A 25,425-nucleotide genomic window follows, 5' to 3' on the forward strand; every position below is an offset into this window, starting at 1 on the left:
GAGGCAATAATTAATAGCCTACCAACCAAAAAAAGTCCAGGACCAGACAGATTCACAGTTGAATTCTACCAGAGGTACAAAGAGGAGTTGGTACCGTTCCTTCTGAAACTATTCCAATCAATAGAAAAAGGGGGAATCCTCCCTAACTCATTTTATGAGGCCAGCATCATCCTGACACCAAAGCCTGGCAGAGACACAACAAAAAAAGAGCATTTTAGACCAATATCCCCCTGATGAACATTGATGTGAAAATCCTCAATAAAATACTGGCACATCAAAAAGCTTTTCCACCACGATCAAGTCAGCTTCATCCCTGGGATGCAAGGCTGGTTCAACATATGCAAATCAATAAACATAATCCATGACATAAACAGAACCAACAATAAAAACCACATGATTATCTCAATAGATGCAGAAAAGGCCTTTGACAAAATTCAACAGCTCTTCATGATAAAAACTCTCAATAAACTAGGTGTTGATAGAACATATCTCAAAATAGAAAGAGCTATTTATGACAAACCCACAGCCAATATCATACTGAAGGGACAAAAACTGGAAGCATTCCCTTTGAAAACCGGCACAAGACAAGAATGCCCTCTCTCACCGCTCCTATTCAACATAGTGTTGGAAGTTCTGGCCAGGGCAATCAGGCAAGAGAAAGAAATAAAAGGTATTCAATTAGGAAAAGAAGAAGTCAAATTGTCCCTGTTTGCAGATGACGTGATTGTGTATTTAGAAAACCCCATCATCTCAGCCCCAAAACTCCTTAAGCTGATAAGCAACTTCAGCAAAGTCTCAGGACACAAAATCAATGTGCAAAAATCACAAGCATTCCTATACACCAATAACAGACAAATAGGGAGCCAAATCATGAGTAAACTCCTATTCACAATTGCTACAAAGACAATAAAATACCTAGCAATCCAACTTACAAGGGATGTGAAGGACCCCTTCAAGGAGAATTACAAACCACTGCTCAACGAAATAAAAGAGGACACAAACAACTGGAAGAATATTCCATGCTCACGGATAGGAAGAATCTATATCGTGAAAATGGCCATACTCCCCAAAGTAATTTATAGATTCAATGCCATCCCCATCAAGCTACCAATGACATTCTTCACAGAATTGGAAAAAACTACTTTAAAGTTCATATAGAAACAAAAAGCCCATATTGCCAAGACAATCCTAAGCAAAAAGAACAAAGCTGGAGGCATCACACTACCTGACTTCAAACTGTACTACAAGGTTACAGTAACCAAAACAGCATGGTACTGGTACCAAAACAGATATATAGACCAATGGAACAGAACAGAGGCCTCAAAAATAACACCACACATCTACAACCATCTGATCTTTGACAAAACTGACAAAAACAAGAAATGGGGAAAAGATTCCCTATTTAATAAATGGTGCTGGGAAAACTGGCTAGCCATATGTAGAAAGCTGAAACTGGATCCCTTCCTTATACCTTATACAAAAACTATTTCAAGATGGATTAGAGACTTAAATGTTAGACCTAAAACCATAAAAACCCTAGAAGAAAACCTAGGCAATACCATTCAGGACATAGGCATGGGCAAGGACTTCATGACTAAAACATCAAAAGCAATGAAAACAAAAGCCAAAATTGACAGATGGGATCTAATTAAACTAAAGAGCTTCTGCACGGCAAAAAGAAACTACCATTAGGGTGAACAGGCAACTTATTACAGAATGGGAGAAAATGTTTGCAATCCACCCACCTGACAAAGGGCTAGTATCCAGAATCTACAAAGGAGTCAAACAAATTTACAAGAAAAAGACAAACAACCCCATCAAAAAGTGGGCAAAGGGTATGAACAGACACTTCTCAAAAGAAGACATCTATGCAGCCAACAGACACATGAAAAAACACTCATCACCACTGGTCATCAGAGAAATACAAATCAAAACCATAATGGGATACCATCTCATGCCAGTTAGAATGGCAATCATTAAAAAGTCAGGAAACAACAGATGCTGGAGAGGATGTGGAAACATAGGAATGTTTTTACACTGTTGGTGGGAGTGTAAATTAGTTCAACCACTGTGGAAGACAGTGTGGCGATTCCTCAAGGATTTAGAATTAGAATTATTATATGACCCAGCAATCCCATTACTGGGTATATAAACCCAAAGGATTATAAATCATGCTACTATGTATATTAGTAAAGACACATGCACATGTATGTTTATTGCGGCACTATTCACAATAAGAAAAACTTGGAACCAACCCAAATGTCCATCAATGATAGACTGGATTAAGAAAATGCGGCACATATACACCATGGAATACTATGCAGCCATAAAAAAGGATGCATTCATGTCCTTTGCAGGGACATGGATGAAGTTGGAAACCATCATTCTGAGCAAACCATCATAAGGGCAGAAAACCAAACACTGCATGTTCTCACTCCTAGGTGGGAACTGAACAATGAGATCACTTGGACACAGGATGGGAAACATCACACACCAGGGCCTGTCAGCGGGTAGGGGGCTGTGGGAGGGATAGCATTAGGAGAAATACCTAATGTAAATGATGAGTTGATGGGTGCAGCAAACCAACATGGCACATGTATACCTATGTATCAAACCTGCACGTTGTGCACATGTACCCTAAAACTTAAAATATAATAATAAAAGGGCCGGGCATGGTGGCTCAAGCCTGTAATCCCAGCACTTTGGGAAGCCGAGACGGGTGGATCACGAGGTCAGGAGATCGAGACCATCCTGGCTAACACGGTGAAACCCTGTCTCTACTAAAAAATACAAAAAAACTAGCCGGGCGAGGTGGCGGGCGCCTGTAGTCCCAGCTACTCGGGAGGCTGAGGCAGGAGAATGGCGTGAATCCGGGAGGCGGAGCTTGCAGTGAGCTGAGATCCGGCCACTACACTCCAGCCTGGGCGACAGAGCAAGACTCCGTCTCAATATATATATATATATATATATATATATATATATATATATATATAAAATAATAAAAGAAAGAAAGAAATCCACTATAGAAGTGACCAAGGAATTTCAGTATCGAAATTTTTTTTTTGAGCCCAGGATAGCTTTGAACTCCCAGGCTCGAGCAATCCTCCCCACTGAACTCCAGATAATTACAGGCATGAGCTACAATGCATGGCTCATCTTCTTTGATTTTTCTCAATGTCACTTGGGTCTTTTGTGGCCCAGACTAGACAGGGGAATAGCCTGATCATCTGGCCAGATCTAAACTGAAATACCTGATGAGGCAACTATATTTGAAGAGGCTGAGCTGAGATATGGAAGATGAAGATCTGGTATTGAGGAGTCAGGCTTGTAAGGGAAATCTTCAAATGCAAATTATGCACCCTAATTTTTTTAACCAATTCTTTCTTCTGGCTATAATTTACTTTTTTTGGAGATTGTATATATTTACACTTATTTGCTAGGTGTTTGTATTTCTTTTCTGAATTGCCTTTTCACCTTGATAGTATATTTTTTGTTCAGTCACTTAGAATAAAAATTCAAGTGTGAAGAAAGAAAAATACTTTAAGGCTTAGAAATGTAACCTTTTGCTGTATTTTAGAAAGTTTTATTTATGTGATTATGCATTTCCTAGATACTAGTTATTTCTGTTCAAGGCCATTTACTCCAGCAACCAAGTGGATTTCTTGATTGCAGATTTATTACTATAGAATGTATCTGTGTAGAATTATTTCTTTCCATTACACTGGCCTTATTCACACTTCCGTGGTTTAATACAATGAAAAATTGCTTTGACATTGAAGTTCTGTATTGAGTACCACAAGATATTATTCCTTTACAGCACTTGTATTGTAACTTGCAAACTGAACGTCTGAAAAATCAAAATGAAAGCATGCAGTATAAAGGTCTGCCTTTGAAGGATAATGGCATACATGTAGGGTACTGTTAAAAAGAGGATTGATTGCATTAGCAGCATCTTGATTTTAGCACAGGGGTCAGCAAATTAGTGGTTGAAGGCCAAGTCCAGCCTGCTGCCTGTCTTTGTAAGTACTTTTTTTTTTTTTTAACCTTTAAGCTCTGTTGGACTTGAGTAATTAAAGTTTTACTGGAATACAGAAAAAATAAAATAAAATAAAATAAAAATAAAGCACACTCACATAACCTAATGACGCTTTGCATTTGTGTTTGGTATATTTATGACTATTCAACGTAAACATAGTATGTCTATAACTGAATATTTTCAATAAAATTTTGGTATATCAGAAACAAGAATTTTAGTATAATATTTCTAGAGGAAGTTTTTAGTCTCAATTACCAAACTGGTATATTTCCAGTGAGCTAAAATCTCTGATGTATAACCAAAAATGAATCTTTTCAAAGCTACAACTTATTCAAAATATTCATAAGATGTTTCAAATATCAAATATCTGCTGCTCACTAGGATGGACCTTTATTTCCAGGCAAAATATTTATCATACTTACAAAGTTTCTCCCCTTCACTGTTTTCAATTTAAACTGAGTAAGTTTAAGAAAAGGTTTCTGGACTTTCAGAAGATGCTAACAGGGACTTCTTCTTTCTGTACTTTCTCAGATTCATGAATTCTGACAAAAGGCTTTCCACATTTGTAGATTCACAGGATTTCCGCCTTCGGTGTGTTTTCTCATGTGCTATGAGTGATGACTTCTGGTAGAAAGTCTTCTCACATTCATTACATTTGTAGGGTTTCTCTCCTGTGTGGGTTCTCTGATGTACTCTGAGGGATGACTTGTGGTAAAAAGTTTTGCTACATTCATTACATTTATGAAGTTTCTCTCCTGAGTGAGTTGTTTGATGCTTAGTAAGAGCTGATTTCTGGTTAAATGTTTTGCTGCATTGAATACATTTATATGGCTTCTCTTTTTTGTGTCTTTTTTGATGTACAGTAAGGGATGACTTCTGGGAAAAACTTTTCCCACATGCATTACATTTATATGGTTTCTCCCCTGTGTGTGTTCTCTGATGTACTATAAAAGATGACTTCTGGAAAAAGGTTTTCCCACATTCATTACATTCATAGGGATTTTCCCCTGTGTGAGTTCTCTGATGCACAATAAGTTTTGACTTCACTGAGAAAGACCTCCCACAGTCATTACATTCATAGGGCCTTTCTCCAGTATGAGTTCTCTGATGATAAATGAAGTTTGGCTTTTGTGAGAATGTTTTCCCACATTCATTACATTCATAGGGTCTTACACCTGTGTGTATCCTTTGATGTACTATGAGGAATGAACTGTAAACAAAGGTTTTTCCACAGTCTTTACACTCATAGGATTTCTCCCCTGTGTGAGTTCTCTGATGCACTTGGAGATTTGACTTCTCACAGAATTTTTTTCCACTTTCACTACACTCATAGGGTTTTGTGTGTTCTCTGATGTACTGTAAGGCCTGACTTATATCTGAAGGCTTCCCTACATTCAGTGCATTCATAGGGTTTTTGCCCTGTGTGTATCTGTGGATGAACTGTAAGGCCTGACCTATTTGTGAAGGTTTTCCCACATTCAGTACATTCATAAGGTTTCTCCCCTCTGTGTATCTTATTATGTACCATGAGAGATGAACTGTGGCTGAGAATTTTCCCACACTCATTGCATTCATAGAATTTTTCTCTTATGTGTGTTTGCTGATGTTTAAAGAGAACTGATATATGCCAAAAAGAACTCCCATAATGACTATTTTGAAAGGTTTTCTTTTCTGTGTATGTATGCTGTTGAGAGAGACTTGGTTTCTTAAAGATTCCTCTACCTTCATTACATTCAAAGCTTGTTTTTCCTTTTTGAGCTCTTTCAGTGTCAATGAAGAGTGATTTCTTGCCAAAATTATTCTCACACTCATAGTATTTTTTCCCATGATTCCTCCATGGTGTTTATTTAGAGATTTCTCACCAACAGACCTCCTCCCACAGTCATTAAACTCATAGTGATTCTCCCTTGTGTGAGTTCTCTGATGAACAAGGAGGTTTGGATTGTCAGAAAAGGCTCTTAGTTGTTAATTACATTCACAGGGTTTCTCCCAGGGCACACTCTCTTATGGGTACTGAAGGCTGCCTTCTCATGAAAAGCTTTCCCACACTCAGGGTATTCACAAATTTGCTTCAGAGTTTGAATATCCTGATGCTGAAATAAGTCCTCATTCTGACATATAGCTTTCTCATTTCTGTCACACTCAAAAGGTTTCTCTCTGGCATAAGGATGCTCATGTCTTATATAAAGGAGCAATTTCACATGTGCACTGAGCTCATCAAGCTTCCTTACAAAGGAGTTTCTATTACTAACAATTCTGAAATATAATTCACATTCATTATACATAAGTCATATTTATCAGATATTTTTCTCATTGGAACAAGGTTTGAATTTACATTAAATGTTTCTCCTAAAACACTATTTGTCTTCTGTCAATATTTTGTTGGTGACAAAACCAGCTTTCCCCAAATGCTGGTCTTGGTTTTCCTGGTTCTTCTGCATCAGTTCGACGTTCCAGAAACTAAATGAGAATAGTTTACCATATCTTATAAATATTAACACATTTCATGTGGAAAGGGGATGTAATATGGAAATGCTCTAGGATAGCCCAGGCATCTGGTCTGAAAGTAATCCTGAGGGCATACATCTCACTCCCTTAGGATTAGACAAAACAAACTGAATAGGAAAAAAGGAGAGGAATCTGCAAATAAAAACACAGTAATCTTGCGCTTTAGAAATGTGACTTTCAAAACTGGATAAAGTGGAATAAACAAATACAACAAATGGTACTTTAGCATGAATGGCAGAGGCATGAAGGGGAATCATTAAAGGTATTGAATAGTAGGTAAAATTGCCAGAAAAAAAATTAGGTGACAGTGTTTGAGAGGCAACAGCAAAGGAAAAATTAAGTTTGGAGGAGGCAAATATAGGTTTTTATCTCCTGCTGTAAAATGCTCACTAATACATATGTTTCCAATGCATCACTACTTCTTTGCTTTATTTTTATTTTTTGTTTTTTTGAGACAAAATCTAGCTCTTTGCCCAGGCTGGATTGCAGTGGCACAATCTTGGCTCATTGCAACCTCCACCTCCCAGGTTCAAGCGATTCTCCTGCCTGATCCTCTCAAGTAGCTGGGATTACCGGTGCCTGCCACCACGCCCGGCTGATTTTTGTATTTTTAGTAGAGACGAGGTTTCACCATCTTCGCCAGGCTGGTCTCGAACTCCTGACCTCAGGCAATCCATCCGCCTCGGCCTCCCAAAGTGCAGGGATTACAGGCATGAGCCACCTTGCCTGGCTCTTCTTTTCTCTTCCACTCATCAACACCAAATTACAAAATCAGAGAGCAATAATTGTCCATGTGCAAAAGAAAACTCCTATTGCCCAGACAGAAATTCTCACTCTACCTGATTCACACAAAAAGTCAATGTCCAGAAAAAACAGACATGTAGGCTATGGAAACAAGATCAGGTATGTAGTTTTATTCTGCTGTTGTATGTTCATTTTATTCTACCACAGTTGTCATTAATGAACCTGTTATAGCCATCAAATCATAAAATTTCCCTATTTATCAACTTACTTCATAAAGTCTTATACCTCACACAGCTCTATTTTTATATATAAAGTCATCCTTTACTTTTCATACATATAATATATAATATATAACTGTGTATATATTATATATACGAATATACATATATAATTTTTTAACCATTTATTTACTTCAGTATGTCTGGTTTCTCTTTCCATTATGAGCTTTAAAGACCACAGTTTTCAGCCGGGCGCGGTGGCTCAAGCCTGTAATCCCAGCACTTCGGGAGGCCGAGACGGGCGGATCACGAGGTCAGGAGATCGAGACCATCCTGGCTAACACGGCGAAACCCTGTCTCTACTAAAAAAAAATACAAAAAACTAGCCGGGCATGGTGGCGGGCGCCTGTAGTCCCAGCTACTCAGGAGGCTGGGGCAGGAGAATTGCTTGAACCTGGGAGGTGGAGGTTACAGTGAGCCAAGATAGCACCAATGCATTCCAGCCTGAATGACAGAGGGAGACTCTGTCTCAAAAACAAACAACAAAAACAAAACAGAGAATCACAACACCTCAATCAATTTCCAGACTTGAGCCAGTTTACAGATTCAGAACCCCTTGAATGAAGGGGAGTCCAGGTCCCCTTGAGGAAGGATCCCAATACATTACCGACAATTTATGTAGTGACTCTTTCTCCCATCCTTCCACAAGGAGACCTCCAACCTTTTACCAGGGTAACTGTGCACTGGGGAAAGGGAAATGATCAGACATTTCGGGGACTGCTGGACACTGGCTCTGAGTTAACATTGATTCCAGGGGACCCAAAATATCACTGTGGTCCTTCAGTTAAAGTAGGGGCTTATGGAGATCAGGTAATTAATGAAATTTTAGCTCAGGCTCAACTTACAGTGGGTCCAGTGGGTCCCCGGACTTATCCTGTGGTCATTTCCTCAGTGCTAGAATGCATAATTAGCATAGACACACTTAGCAGCTGGCAGAACTCCCATATTGGCTCCCTGACTGGTAGAATAAGGGCTACTATGGTGGTAAAGGCCAAATGAAAGCCATTAGAGCTGCCTTTACCTAGAAAAAGAGTAAATCAAAAACAATATCGCATCCCTGGAGAGATTGTGGAGATTAGTGCCACCATCAAGGACTTGAAAGACGCGGGGGTGGTGATTCCCACCACATCCCCATTCAACTCTCCCGTTTGGCCTGTGCAGAAGACAGATCTTGGAGAATGACCATGGATTATTGTAAACTTAACAAAGTGGTGACTCCAATTGCAGCTGCTGTAGCAGATGTGGTTTCATTGCTTGAGCAAATTAGCACATTTCCTGGTATGTGGTATGCAGTCACTGTCTTGGCAAATGTCTTTTCCTCCATTCCATTCCATAAGGCCCACCAGAAGCAATTTGCCTTCAGCTGGCAAGGCCAGCAATATACCTTTACTGTCCTACCTCCAGGGTATATCACTTCTCTGGCTTTGTGTCATAATCTTATTCGGAAACACCTTGATCGCTTTTTCTTATTTGGAGACACCTTGATCACTTTTCGCTTCCACAAGATATCACACTGGTCCATTACATTGATGACACTATGCTGACTGGATCCAGTGAGCAAGAAGTAGCGAACACACTGGACTTACTGGTGAGACATTTGTGTGCCAGAGGATGGGAAATAAATCCGACTTAAATTCAGGGACTTTCTATCTCAGTAAGATTTCTAGGGGTCCAGTGGTGGGGCCCTGTTGAGATATTCCTTCTAAGGTGAAGAATAAGTTGCTGCATTTGGTCCCTCCTTCAATCAAGAAAGAGGCACAATGCCTAGTGGGCCTATTTGGATTTTGGAGGCAATGCATTCCTCATTTGGGTGTGTTACTCCCGCCCATTTATCAAGTGACCCGAAAGGCTGTCAGTTTTAAGTGGGGTCTAGAATAGGAGAATGCTCTGCAATAGGTCCAGGCTGCTGTGGAAGCTGCTGTCACTTGGGCCATATGACCCAACAGATCCAATGGTGCTGGAGGTGTCAGTGGCAGATAGGGATGCTGTTTGGAGCCTTTGGCAGGCCCCCATAAGTGAATCACAATGGAAGCCTCTAGGATTTTGGAGCAAGGCTCTGCCATCTTCTGCAGATAACTACTCTCCTTATGAGAGACAGCTTTTGGGCTGTTACTGGGCTCTGGTGGAAACTGAAGATTTGACTGTGGGTCATCAAGTCACCTGGCAACCTGAACTGCCTATTATGAACTGGGTGCTTTCTGACTCATATAGCCATAAAGTGAGTCATGCGCAGCAGCATTCCATCATCAAATGGAAGTGGTATAAAGGTGATCAGGCTTGAGCAGGTCCTGAAGGCACAAGTGAGTTACATGAAGAAGTGGCTCAAATACCCATGGCCTCCACTCCTGCCACCCTGCCTTCTCTCCCCTAGCCTGCACCAATGGCCTCATGGGGAGTTCCCTATGATCAGCAGACAGAGGAAAAGAGGACTAGGGCCTGGTTCACAGGTGATTCTGCACGACATGCAGGCACCACCCAAAAGTGGACAGCTGCAGCACTACAGCCCCTTTCTAGAACATCACTAAAGGACAGCAGTGAAGGGAAATCTTCCCAGTAGGCAGAACTTTGAGCAGTGCACCCGGTTGTGCACTTTGCATGGAAGGAGAAATGGCCAGATGTGCTATTATATATTGATTCATGGGCTATAGCCAATGGTTTGGCTGGATGGTCAGGGACTTGGAAGAAGCATTACTGGCAAATTGGTGACAAATTTGAGGAAGAGGTGTGTGGATGGATCTCTCTCAGTAGTCAAAAACTCTAGGCCGGGCGCAGTGGCTCAAGCCTGTAATCCCAGCACTTTGGGAGGCCGAGACGGGCGGATCACGAGGTCAGGAGATCAAGACCATCCTGGCTAACACGGTGAAACCCCGTCTCTACTAAAAAATACAAAAAACTAGCTGGGCGAGGTGGCGGGCGCCTGTAGTCCCAGCTACTCGGGAGGCTGAGGCAGGAGAATGGCGTGAACCTGGGAGGCGGAGCTTGCAGTGAGCTGAGATCCGGCCACTGCACTCCAGCCTGGGCGACAGAGCAAGACTCCGTCTCAAAAAAAAAAAAGAAAGAAAGAAACTCTGAAGATATTTGTATCCCATCTGAGTGCTCACCAACAGGTGACCTCAGCAGAGGAGGATTTTAATAATCAAGTGGATAGGATGACCCGTTCCATGGACACCACTCAGCCTCTTTCCTCAGCAACCCCTGTCATCGCCAATGGGCCCATGAACAAAGTGGCCATGGTGGCAAGAATGGAGGTTATGCACGGGCTCAGCAATATGGACTTCCACTCAACAAGGCTGACCTGGCTATGGCCACTGCGGAATGTCCTATTTGCCAGCAGCAGAGACCAACACTGAGCCCTTGATATGGCACCATTCCTTGGGTGATCAGCCAGCTACCTGGTGGCAGGTTGATTATACTGGACCTCTTCCATCATGGAATGCACAGAGGTTTGTCCTCATTGGAATAGACACTTACTCCGGATATGGGTTTACCTATACTGCATGCAGTGCTTCTGCCAAGACTACCATCTGTGGACTCACAGAATGCCTTATTCACCATCACAGTATTCCACACAGCATTGCCTCTAACCAAGGTGCTCACTTTATGGCTAAAAAAAGTGCAGCAGTGGGCTCATGCTCATGGAATTGACTGGTCTTACCATGTTCCCCATCATCCTGAAGCAGCTGGATTGACAGAACAGTGGAATGGCCTTTTGAAGTCACAATTATAACACCAACTAGATGACAATACTTTGCAAGGCTGGGGCAAAGTTCTCCAGAAGGCTGTGTATGCTCTGAATCGGCATCCAATATTTAGTACTGTTTCTCCCATAGCTAGGATTCATGGGTCCAGGAATCAAGGGGTGGAAGTGAAAGTGGCACCACTTACCATCATCCCTAGTGTTCCACCAGCAAAATTTTTGCTTACTATTCCTGCAACATTACGTTTTGCTGACCTAGAGGTCTTAGTTCCATAGGGAGGAACACTGCCACCAGGAGACCCAACAACAATTCCATTAAACTGGAAGATTGCCACCTGGACACTTTGGGCTTCTCCTACCTTTAAGTGAACAGGCTAAGAAGAGAGTTACAGGGCCGGGCGCGGTGGCTCACACCTATAATTCCAGAACTTTGGGAGCCAAGGCGGGCGGATCATGAGGTCAGGAGTTCGAGACCAGCCTGACCAACATGGTGAAACCCTGTCTCTCCTAAAAATACAAAAATTAGCTGGGCATGGTGGCATGCGCCTGTAATCCTAGCTACTCAGGAGGCTGAGGCAGGAGAATTGCTTGAACCCGGGAGGCGGAGGTTGCAGTGAACCGAGATCATACCATTGCACCCCAGCCTGGGTGACAGGGTAAAACTCCTTCTCAAAAAATAAAAAATAAAAAAAGGCCGGGCGCGGTGGCTCAAGCCTGTAATCCCAGCACTTTGGGAGACCAAGACAAGCGGATCACGAGGTCAGGAGATCGAGACCATCCTGGCTAACACAGTGAAACCCCGTCTCTACTAAAAAATACAAAAACTAGCCGGGCGAGGTGGCGGGCGCCTGTAGTCCCAACTACTTGGGAGGCTGAGGCAGGAGAATGGCGTAAAACCCAGGAGGCAGAGCTTGCAGTGAGCTGAGATCCGGCCACTGCACTCCAGCCTGGGCGACAGAGCGAGACTCTGTCTCAAAAAAAAAAAAAGAGTTACAGTGTTGCCTGGGGTGATTGACCTGGACTATCAAGATGGAATCAGTCTACTACTCCACAATGGAGGTAAGGAAGAGCGTGTATGGAATACAGGAGATCCATTAGGGTGTCTCTTAGTATTACCGTGCACTGTAATTAAGGTCAATAGGAAACTACAACAGCCCAATCCAGCCAGGACTACAAATGACCCAAACCCTTCAGGAATGAAGGTTTGGGTCACTCCACCAAGAAAAAAACCATGAACTGCTGAGGTGCTTGCTGAAGGCAAAGGGAATACAGAATGGATAGTAGAAAGTAGTGATGAATACCAGCTATGACCATGTGACCCCCTGCAGAACGAGGACCGTAATTGTCATGAGTATTTCCTCCCTCTTTCGTTAAGAACATGTTTGTGCATAAAAAATCTTGTACTTGTACTAAAAAAATCTTGTACTTGTACTAAAAAAATCTTTATTTTATTTCCTTTCCCTTTATCATGTGACATCATATTTATTGACTTCACATCAGCATTTATGTATTGTTAACTTTATGTAATAGTATTTGGGTTGGGAATTGGTATGTTTCCCGTTGTACGAAGGATAGTTGTATTATGTTAGGCATAATTATGACCTTATTATTGTCTTTATTTGAAGATTATGTATGATCTCAGGAGATGTGTATGGGTTCAAGTTGACAAGGGGTGGACTTGTGATGGTTAATACTGAGTGTCAACTTGATTGGATTGAAGGATGCAAAGTATTGATCCCGGGTGTGTCTGTGAGGATGTTGCCAAAGGAGATTAACATTTGAGTCCGTGGGCTGGGAAAGGCAGACCCACCTTAATCTGGGTGGGCACCATCTAATCAGCTGCCAGCGAGGCTAGAATATATACAGGCAGAAAAATGTGAAAAGAGAGACTGGCCTAGCCTCCCCGCCTACATCTTTCTCCCATGCTGGATGCTTCCTGCTCTCGAACATCAGACTCCAAGTCCTTCAGTTTTGGAACTTGGACTAGCTCTCCTTGCTCCTCAGCCTGCAGAGAGTGTGTTGTGGGACCCTGTGTTTGTATGCATTAATACTTAACAAACTCCCATATTATATATATATAGAGAGAGAGAGAGATAGTTCTGTCCCTCTAGAGAACCCTAACACAAGTCAAATCTATAATTAGCAAAATACTTACCAGTTGCTTATTAGATGGAGTCAGTAACTTCAATAATATTGGGTATCAGGTCTGAGGATCTTAAGATTCCAGTAATCCACCATGAGGCACTATTCATATTCATGCTTTCCAGGTTAAAGAGGCCAAGTTTGGCTGCTAAATGCAGGTGCAGTAGGGATAATCACCCCTTCTTACAAGTTTCAATTCTTTTTTTTTTTTTTTTTTTTTTTTTTGGATAGAGTCTTGCTCTGTCACCCAGGCTGGAGTGCAGTAGTACAATCTTGACTGCTGCAACCTTCACCTCCTGTGTTCAAGCAATTCTCATGCCTCAGCCACCCAAGTAGCTGGGATTACAGGTGTGCACCACCATGACCAACTAATTTTTGTTTTTTGGTGTAGAGAGGGTTTTGTCATGTTGCCCTAGCTGGTCTTGAACTCCTGAGTTCAAGCAATCTGCCTGCCTCAGCCTCTTGAAATGCTGGGAGCCATCATACCCAGTCCTAATTCTTGAAGGCTCTGTTTTAATTTACATTGGCCATATTAACTATTTTAATTATTTTTATTTTTATTTATGTATTTATTGAGATGTAGTTTCACTCTTGTCACCCAGGCTGAAGTGCAGTGGTGCAATCTTAGCTCACTACAACCTCCACCTCCCCAGTTCAAACGATTCCCCTGTCTCAGCTTCCCAAGTAGCTGGGATTACAGGCAAGCACCACCATACCTGGCTAGTTTTTTTGTTCGTTTGTTTGTTTTTATTTTTTTTGTATTTTTGTATTTTTCTTAGAGACAGGATTTTGCCATGTTAGCCAGGCTGGTCTCAAACTCCTGACCTCAGGAGATCCACCTGCCCTGGCCTCCCAAAGTGCTGGGATTACAGGCACGTGCCACCATGCCCAGCCCGATATTATTTTAACTGTGATTTTCACAAGGTCCCTTTTCATTAAGCCAAGTTGTTAAGTGCCAGTGACTTCATTTTAATTTATTGCTCACTGATTCCATGTCCACCACGGTATATTTTAAGGTCATAAATGCTATGACCATAGGGAATCTGGGAGAGACAACAGTTAAGGTGAGGCATACTTATTTAGTCTCTATTTTATATTCAGAAACTCCCTAAGAACATACAGATAGGGAGGAGAAGTTCTTTTTCTCCTGCTTATATTTATAGATGTCTTTCTCCGGACAGCCTCAAATCATTATCATCAGGGTGAGAGGCCTCCTCCTTCCCTGCAAGGCAATGGTTGGTTTACAGGGTTTAAGAACCTCAGGCTTAAGCTGGGTTTGAATTAACCCCCTCACAATGCCACAGGGTGCCATAGGGTGACTTTTCCCTATAACCCTACAGAGGAGGATTTTTCTTGCAATGGAGGCTCAGGCAGCAAAATATTGCAGTGGAAACCTGCAAGGCCCATGGCCCAGTGGTAGGTGGACTGAAACTATCCTTAGCAACAGTCCTTCCTTTTCCACGACACAGGCTTTTTTATTGCTGTCTATATATAAATTACCAAACAATATTTTAGATTTCTAGCCACAATAAGTTGCAACTTTCCATTTCAGTCACTGTCCCATCTCTGTGTGGACCTTCTGGGTGAGAACAGGGAAAGATTCAGGGACCCAACGGCCCACCTTGTAGGCAGCTGCCTCTTCTGACGGGGAGGGCCAATCAATCTCTCCAGGGTTAGGATCCACATCCAGGAAGGGAATTTTTTTTTACTTTTAATATACTTTACTGGGTTCCTGTTACAAGAAATTCTGTAATGGCGTAACAGAGACAGCATTTCGTTACATTACAGTTTACAATGGAATAGAATGATGAAAAAATAAAAGCTCAAAGCAGCAAGTTTTTATAGCCCAGAAAAATTAGATTCCTTGACAAACAATTCAAGAAGATGATAAACAGAATTTAGATATCTAAACAAAATCATTTTGTTTGTAATAACACCATAAAAGATTAATGATCTCTTTTAGAAAGTTTGATAAATCAATAAAATTATTTTATTTTGATAAATTACTATCACAATATTTTGCTTTCAAATGTATCCATGGTGAATTACTTTAATTTAAAAGTTATCACTTTAAATAGGGTGAGATATGACAAAACTTTAGTAATTTATGGTTTTCAAAAATATACATGTTTAAAGAAAATTTTATAGTATGTGCTTCGTTACTATGCACATTCATGACAATAGAATGGAAAATAGCGTTACAAAAAAATCTTGCAACGCATATTTTCTAAGTGAATGTTTTAAAAATAGTGTGAATAAACGATTAGGTCATTTTGTTTATGGCCCAGGTGGGAGCCAATAAGCTGTGCCATTCCAAGCTTAGCCCTCTGGCTTCTTGGTAAGCAGCCATACTAAGCAAAGCCCAGGTACACTGGCTAGGGGTTTTGCATGGGGAAAGCAGTTGAGCTACATCCTCCAGTGGGAGAATCTAGTACCAAATGCTCCTTCTACTTCTACTCTTTTTTTCATCAGCCCCTGGGTTGTGGGCTACAATGGATTTGTACCTTCATGCTCTTAGACACCAGGAGAGCACGCTGAACAGAAGCAGGGGAAGCAACGCACAAGTGCCAGGCAAGGCCATTACTCTTGCCTGAAAAACACTCACTAGGCATCCACGGTGCCATGTTTAATTCTCCCTGAAGTGGTGGTCTTCTTTCTTCCTTTCCACTAACCTCAGAAAGAGTGGACCTGTCCCAAGGGGTGGGTGCACAATCACAAATAACATCTGTATAGCTCCCCCAAGTAGCCAGTGATGGTTCACAGAGTAGACACAGCAACAAAAGATACCTGGCCTGACTCGTGGTAAGCTGAACTCAAGCACCAACTGATTACGGTGCTGTGTTGTCGCTGCCTTTACAGGAGGGAGCCTCAGAAATCACCTATGAACACACCAAACCCAAGAGGATAGTATGCCACTGTAGAGTCAAATAACAATCCTCTTGTTGGAGACAAGAGCCACCTAGGGTGGGAAGAAGTGACAACAATGAAGGCCAAAGCACAAGCCCACCAGCAACCGCCACTTTGGGCCCAGGCAGCCTTTGTTGTATCGTGGAGCCAGTTATCTGCCAAGAACAGTTAATTACAGCTCACCAGGGGCCCTAGGACCATCCTGTTCATGATTCCAAATGTCATTGCCTCCTCTTCACCCTGTGGGTAAGGAAGGAATTCCTACCCTTGGGTCATGGGATGGCTGAAGCATACTCAACACCTCACAGGTGATTTTGACAGCATTTATCAGTCACTTGTACTTACAGCCCAGGAGAGGAGGGCACTGCAACAGACAAGACCACAGAGAGATTTCACTCAGGAATAAGTGAACAGCCAAGGGCTTTGGGAAGCAGGCTTTTCACTATCAAGAGAGCTTTATACCTCTAGTTCCTGCAGGAGGATGCAACTGTCTGGTTCAATTCTGAGAGCTGGCAGGAAACTGAAACGTACTACTCAGGGATAGGCAGGAACTGTGCCTGGATTTTATTTTATTTTATTTTAGAGACAGGGTCTCAATCTGTCATCCAGACTGGGGTGCTGTGGCATTATCACAGCTCACTATATAGCCTCAACCTCCTGGGCCCAAGTGATCATCCTGCCTCAGCCTCCCAAGTAGCTGGGACTACAGGTGTGTGTGCCCTATTAATTTTTCAATCTTTTATAAAGACAAGATCTCACTCTGTTGCCCAAGCTGGTCTTGAACTCCTGGGCTCAAGCAGTCCTCCCACCCTTGGCCTCCCAAAGTGCTAGGATTATAGGCATGAGACACAGAGCCAGACCTGGGCCTGGTCCTTTTGATAAGGAAGGTTTTTCGGCTCAGGGACTTCAACTACAGGAGTAAAGTGGGGAGTAGAACCATGGCTACTCCATCATGAGTAGATGTTCCTGACAAGAAATGCTAAAAATCCTTCACAGCAAAGTGAAAGCACACCAAGCAGTAACTCAAATCCAAATGAAGAGGAAAGGAACACTGGTAAAGGTAATCACACAGGCAAACATAAAAGTCGGTATTCATGCATTTTTGACAACTGAAATCCCCTTTTCTATGTGGTTTATAAAACATAAAACGGGCTGGGTGTGATGGCTCATGCCTGTAATCCCAGCACTTTGGGAGGCTAATCTGGGCAGATCACTTGAGATCAGAAGTTCAAGACCAGCCTGGCCAACATGGTGAAACCCCATCTTTACTAAAAATACAGAAATTAGCTGGGCATGGTGGTGGGCATCTGTAATCCCAGTCACTCAGGAGGTTGAGGCAGGAGAATCGCTTGAACCTGGGAGGCAGAGGTTGCAGTGAACTGAGATCACACCATTGCATTTAGCCTGGGTGACACGAGTAAAACTCCATCTCAAAAAAAATGAATAAAACATAAAACAGTAATTATAAGACAATGTTGATGAGCAAACATTGTATAAAAATGTAATTATGGACCACGCACGGTGGCTCACACCTGTAATCTCAGCACTTTGGGAGGCCGAGGCAGGCAGATCACAAGGTCAGGAGTTCAAGACCAGCCTGACCAACATGGTGAAACCCCATCTCTACCAAAAATACAAAAATTAGCCGGTCGTGGTGGCGCACACCTGTAATCCCAGCTACTCAGGAGGCTGAGGCAGGAGAATCACTTGAATCCGGGAGGCAGAGGTTGCAGTGAGCCAAGATCACGCCACTGCACTCCAGCCTGGGTGACAGAGCAAGACTCCGTCTCAAAAAAAAAAAGTAAATATGACATAATAACTTGAGGGGGACAGAGCTATATAGGAGAAAACTTTTTGTTTACTATAAATATTAAGTTGGTATTAATTCAAACCAGAGTGGTAAAGCCAAGCATGGTGGTGCATGCCTATAATCCCAGCTATTAGGGAGGCTGAGGCAGGAGGAACGCTTGAGCCCATGAGTTCGAGGTCACAGTGCACTGTGACTGTACCTGTGAATGGCCACGGCACTCCAGCTTGAGCAACCCAGCAATATTCCATCTCTTTAAAAAACAATAACAAGGAGGCTGGGCGCAGTGGCTCTCACCTGTAATCCCAGCACTTTGAGAGGCTTAAGTGGGTGGAGTGCCTGAGCTCAGGAGTTTGAGACCACCTTTGGCAACATGTGAAACCCAGTCTCTACTAAAATACAAAAAAATTAGCCAGGCATGGTGGGAGGTGCCTGTAGTTCCAGCTACTCAGGAGACTGAGGCAGGAGAATTGCTTGAACTCAGGAGGCGGAGGTTGCAGTGAGCCGAGATCGCGCCATTGCACTCCAGCTCAGGCAACAGTGCAAGAGTCCTTCTCAAAAAAAAAAAAAAATAGTAAGAAAGAAAACACGTATCTAACACATAAGCCAGTAAAGGAGGAATTGAGGAACAAAAAATATAAGACATATACAAAACAAAAACCACAATGGCATAAATCCTTCATTATCAATAATCAATTTAAATGTACAATCATGTATCACTTAATGACAGTGACACATTTCTGAGAAATACGTCGTTAGGTATGTTTACAAAAACCTAGATAGTATAGCTACTACACACCTAGGCTATATGATATGGCCTATTGCTCCCACGCTACAAACCTGTACAGCATGTGACTGTACTGAATACTGTAGGCAAGTGTAACACAATGGTAAGTATTTGTGTGTCTAAACATAGAAAAGGCATAGTAAGTATACAGCATAAAAGATAAAAAGGCTGAAGCACAGTGGCTCACACCTGTAATCCCAACACTTTGGGAGGCAGAGACAGGTGGATCGCTTGAGTCCAGGAGTTAGAGACCAGCCTGGGCAACATGGTGAAACCCTGTCTCTACAGAAAAAAAAAAACAAAAATTAGCTGGGCATGGTGGTGCATGCCTTGTAGTCCCAGCTACTTGGGAGGCTGAGGTGGGAGGATCGATTGAGCCCAGGAGGTCAAGGCTACAGTGAGCCAGGATCATGCCACTGTACTCCACCCTGGACAACACAGTGAGACCTTGTCTCAAAACAAACAAACAAAAAGACTAAAAAATGGTACACCTATATAGGGCACTTACCATGAATGGAGCTTGCAGGACTAGAAGTTGCTCTGGGTGAGTCAGTGAATGGTGACTGAATGAGAAGGCCTAGAACAGTACTATTACTCTAGACTTTATAAACATTGTACAATTGGGCTACACTAAGTTTATTTTTAAAATAGTTTTTCTTTCTTCAACAATAATCTTAGTTTACCATAACACTATTTACTTTATAAACTTTTTAATTTTTTTAACATTTTGACTCTTTTGTAATCATTATACAGCTGTACAAAAACATTTTCTTTATATCCTTATTCTCCAAGCTTTTTTCTATCTATATAACTATTTGTTTATTTTTACTTTTTAAATGTTTTGTTAAAAACTAAGACACACACACACACATTAGCCGAGGCCTACACAGGGTCAGGATCATCATTCTCACTGTCTTCCACCTCCACATCTTGTTCCACTGGAAGGTCTTCAAGGGTAATTAACACACATAAAGCTGCCATCTCTATAACAGTGCCTTCTGGAATACCTCTTGAAGAGACGGTCTGCGGCTGTTTTATAGCCACTTTTTTTTTTTTTTTTTTTTGTCTGAGACAGGGTCTCACTGTCTCCCAGGCTAGAGTGCAGTGGTGCAATCACAGCTCATTGCAGCCTTGACTCCCAGGCTCAAGACATCTTCCCATCTCAGTCTCTTGAGTAGCTGAGACTACAGGCCTGTGCCACCACATCTGGCTGATTTTTATATTTCCCATAGGGATGGGGTCTCACTATGTTGCCCAAGCTGGTCTTGAATACCTGGGCTCAAGTGATTCACCCGGCTCGGCCCTGCAAAGTGCTGGTATTACAGGCATGAGCCACCACTGCACCTGGCCTGCCGTTTTTTAAATAAGTAGGAGATGTACACTCTGAAATAACAATAAAATGTAAAGTAAAGGTTGGGAGCAAGATGGCCGAATAGGAACAGCTCCAGTCTCCAACTCCCAGCACGAGTGACACAGAAGACCGGTGATTTCTGCATTTTCAACTGAGGTACTGGGGTCATCTCACTGGGGAGTGCTGGACAATCGCTGCTGGTCAGCTGCTGCAGCCCGACCAGCGAGAGCTGAAGCAGGGCGAGGCATCGCCTCACCTGGGAAGCAAGGGGGAAGGGAGTCACTTTTCCTAGCCAGGGGAACTCAGACACACAACACCTGGAAAATCGGGTGACTCCCACCCCAATACTGCGCTTTGAGCAAACGGGCACACCAGGAGATTGTATCCCACACCTGGCCGGGAGGATCCCACGGCCACGGAGCCTCCCTCATTGCTAGCACAGCAGTCTGTGATCTAACCGCAAGGCAGCAGCGAGGCTGGGGAGGGGGCCCGCCATTGCTGAGGCTTAAGTAGGTAAACAAAGCCACTGGGAAGCTCGAACTGGGTCGAGCTCACAGCAGCTCAAGGAAACCTGCCTGTCTCTGTAGACTCCACCTCTGGGGACAGGGCACAGCTAAACAACAACAACAAAAAAAGCAGCAGAAACCTCTGCAGACGCAAACGACTCTGTCTGACAGCTTTGAAGAGAGCAGTGGATCCACCCACACAGAGGATGAGATCTGAGAAGGGACAGACTGCCTGCTCAAGTGGGTCCCTGACCCCTGAGTAGCCTAACTGGGAGACATCCCCCACTAGGGGCAGTCTGACACCCCACACTCACAGGGTGGACTACACCCCTGAGAGGAAGCTTCCAAAGCATGAATCAGACAGGTACGATCGCTGTTCAGCAATATTCTATCTTCTGCAACCTCTGCTGCTGATACCCAGGCAAACAGGGTCTGGAGTGGACCTCAAGCAATCTCCAACAGACCTGCAGCTGAGGGTCCTGACTGTTAGAAGGAAAACTATCAAACAGGAAGGACACCTATACCAAAACCCCATCAGTACGTCACCATCATCAAAGACCAGAGGCAGATAAAACCACAAAGATGGGGAAAAAGCAGGGCAGAAAAGCTGGAAATTCAAAAAATAAGAGCGCATCTCCTCCTGCAAAGGAGCGCAGCTCATCACCAGCAATGGATCGAAGCTGGTCAGAGAATGACTTTGACGAGATGAGAGAAGAAGGCTTCAGTCCATCAAACTTCTCAGAGCTAAAGGAGGAATTACGTACCCAGCGCAAAGAAACTAAAAATCTTGAAAAAAGAGTGGAAGAATTGACAGCTAGAATAATTAACGCAGAGAAGGTCATAAACGAAATGACAGAGATGAAAACCATGACACGAGAAATACGTGACAAATGCACAAGCTTCAGTAACCGACTCGATCAACTGGAAGAAAGAGTATCAGCGATTGAGGATCAAATGAATGAAATGAAGCGAGAAGAGAAACCAAAAGAAAAAAGAAGAAAAAGAAATGAACAAAGCCTCCAAGAAGTATGGGATTATGTAAAAAGACCAAATCTACGTCTGATTGGGGTGCCTGAAAGTGAGGGGGAAAATGGAACCAACTTGGAAAACACTCTTCAAGATATCATCCAGGAGAACTTCCCCAACCTAGTAGGGCAGGCCAACATTCAAATTCAGGAAATACAGAGAACACCACAAAGATACTCCTCGAGAAGAGCAACTCCAAGACACATAATTGCCAGATTCACCAAAGTTGAAATGAAGGAAAAAATCTTAAGGGCAGCCAGAGAGAAAGGTCGGGTTACCCACAAAGGGAAGCCCATCAGACTAACAGCAGATCTCTCGGCAGAAACTCTACAAGCCAGAAGAGAGTGGGGGCCAATATTCAACGTTCTTAAAGAAAAGAATTTTCAACCCAGAATTTCATATCCAGCCAAACTAAGTTTCATCAGTGAAGGAGAAATAAAATCCTTTACAGATAAGCAAATGCTTAGAGATTTTGTCACCACCAGGCCTGCCTTACAAGAGACCCTGAAGGAAGCCCTAAACATGGAAAGGAACAACCGGTACCAGCCATTGCAAAAACATGCCAAAACGTAAAGACCATCGAGGCTAGGAAGAAACTGCATCAACTAACGAGCAAAATAACCAGTTAATATCATAATGACAGGATCAAGTTCACACATAACAATATTAACCTTAAATGTCAATGGACTAAATGCTCCAATTAAAAGACACAGACTGGCAAACTGGATCAAGAGTCAAGACCCATCAGTCTGCTGTATTCAGGAGACCCATCTCACATGCAGAGACATACATAGGCTCAAAATAAAGGGATGGAGGAAGATTACCAAGCAAATGGAGAACAAAAAAAAGCAGGGGTTGCAATCCTAGTCTCTGATAAAACAGACTTTAAACCATCAAAGATCAAAAGAGACAAAGAAGGCCATTACATAATGGTAAAGGGATCAATTCAACAGGAAGAGCTAACTCTCCTAAATATATATGCACCCAATACAGGAGCACCCAGATTCATAAAGCAAGTCCTTAGAGACTTACAAAGAGACTTAGACTCCCATACAATAATAAGGGAGACTTCAACACTCCACTGTCAACACTAGACAGATCAACGAGACAGAAAGTTAACAGGATATCCAGGAATTGAACTCATCTCTGCACCAAGCGGACCTAATAGACATCTATAGAACTCTCCACCCCAAATCAACAGAATATACATTCTTCTCAGCACCACATCGCACTTATTCCAAAATTGACCACATAATTGGAAGTAAAGCACTCCTCAGCAAATGTACAAGAACAGAAATTATAACAAACTGTCTCTCAGACCACAGTGCAATCAAACTAGAACTCAGGACTAAGAAACTCAATCAAAACCACTCAACTACATGGAAACTGAACAACCTGCTCCTGAATGACTACTGGGTACATAACAAAATGAAGGCAGAAATAAAGATGTTCTTTGAAACCAATGAGAACAAAGATACAACATACCAGAATCTCTGGGACACATTTAAAGCAGTGTGTAGAGGGAAATTTATAGCACTAGATGCCCACAAGAGAAAGCAGGAAAGATCTAAAATTGACACTCCAACATCACAATTAAAAGAACTAGAGAGGCAAGAGCAAACACATTCAAAAGCTAGCAGAAGGCAAGAAATAACTAAGATCAGAGCAGAACTGAAGGAGATAGAGACACAAAAAACCCTCCAAAAAATCAATGAATCCAGGAGTTGGTTTTTTTGAAAAGATCAACAAAATTGACAGACCGCTAGCAAGACTAATAAAGAAGAAAAGAGAGAAGAATCAAATAGATACAATAAAAAATGATAAAGGGATATCACCACTGACCCCACAGAAATACAAACTACCATCAGAGAATACTATAAACACCTCTACGCAAATCAACTAGAAAATCTAGAAGAAATGGATAATTCCCTGGACACTTACACTCTTCCAAGACTAAACCAGGAAGAAGTTGAATCCCTAAATAGACCAATAGCAGGCTCTGAAATTGAGGCAATAATAATAGCCTACCCACCAAAAAAAGTCCAGGACCAGATGGATTCACAGCTGAATTCTACCAGAGGTACAAGGAGGAGCTGGTACCATTCCTTCTGAAACTATTCCAATCAATAGAAAAAGAGGGAATCCTCCCTAACTCATTTTATGAGGCCAACATCATCCTGATACCAAAGCCTGGCAGAGACACAACAAAAAAGAGAATTTTAGACCAATATCCCTGATGAACATCGATGCAAAAATTCTCAATAAAATACTGGCAAACCGGATTCAGCAGCACATCAGAAGGCTTATCCACCATGATCAAGTGGGCTTCATCCCTGGGATGCAAGGCTGGTTCAACATTCGCAAATCAATAAACGTAATCCAGCATATAAACAGAACCAAAGACAAGAACCACATGATTATCTCAATAGATGCAGAAAAGGCTTTTGACAAAATTCAACAGCCCTTCATGCTAAAAACACTCAATACATTCGGTATTGATGGAACGTACCTCAAAATAATGAGAGCTATTTACGACAAACCCACAGCCAATATCATACTGAATGGGCAAAAACTGGAAAAATTCCCTTTGAAAACTGGCACAAGACAGGGATGCCCTCTCTCACCACTCCTATTCAACATAGTGTTGGAAGTTCTGGCTAGGGCAATCAGGCAAGAGAAAGAAATCAAGGGTATTCAGTTAGGAAAAGAAGAAGTCAAATTGTCCCTGTTTGCAGATGACATGATTGTATATTTAGAAAACCCCATTGTCTCAGCCCAAAATCTCCTTAAGCTGATAAGCAACTTCAGCAAAGTCTCAGGATACAAAATTAATGTGCAAAAATCACAAGCATTCTTACACACCAGTAACAGACAAACAGAGAGCCAAATCATGAATGAACTTCCATTCACAATTGCTTCAAAGAGAATAAAATACCTGGAATCCAACTTACAAGGGATGTAAAGGACCTCTTCAAGGAGAACTACAAACCACTGCTCAGTGAAATCAAAGAGGACACAAACAAATGGAAGAACATACCATGCTCATGGATAGGAAGAATCAATATCATGAAAATGGCCATACTGCCCAAGGTGATTTATAGATTCAATGCCATCCTAATCAAGCTACAAATGAGTTTCTTCACAGAATTGGAAAAAACTGCTTTAAAGTTCATATGGAACCAAAAAAGAGTCCGCATTGCAAAGACAATCCTAAATCAAAAGAACAAAGCTGGAGGCATCACGCTACCTGACTTCAAACTATACTACAAGGCTACAGTAACCAAAACAGCATGGTACTGGTACCAAAACAGAGATATAGTCCAATGGAACAGAACAGAGTCCTCAGAAATAATACCACACATCTACAGCCATCTGATCTTTGACAAACCTGAGAGAAACAAGAAATGGGGAAAGGATTCCCTATTTAATAAATGGTGCTGGGAAAATTGGCTAGCCATAAGTAGAAAGCTGAAACTGGATCCTTTCCTTACTCCTTATACGAAAATTAATTCAAGATGGATTAGAGACTTAAATGTTAGACCTAATACCATAAAAACCCTAGAAGAAAACCTAGGTAGTACCATTCAGGACATAGGCACGGGCAAGGACTTCATGTCTAAAACACCAAAAGCAATG

This window comes from Trachypithecus francoisi, unplaced genomic scaffold, assembly GCF_009764315.1.
Source record: "Trachypithecus francoisi isolate TF-2019V2 unplaced genomic scaffold, Tfra_2.0 Lachesis_group9, whole genome shotgun sequence".
In the NCBI taxonomy this organism is placed as follows: Eukaryota; Metazoa; Chordata; class Mammalia; order Primates; family Cercopithecidae; genus Trachypithecus; species Trachypithecus francoisi.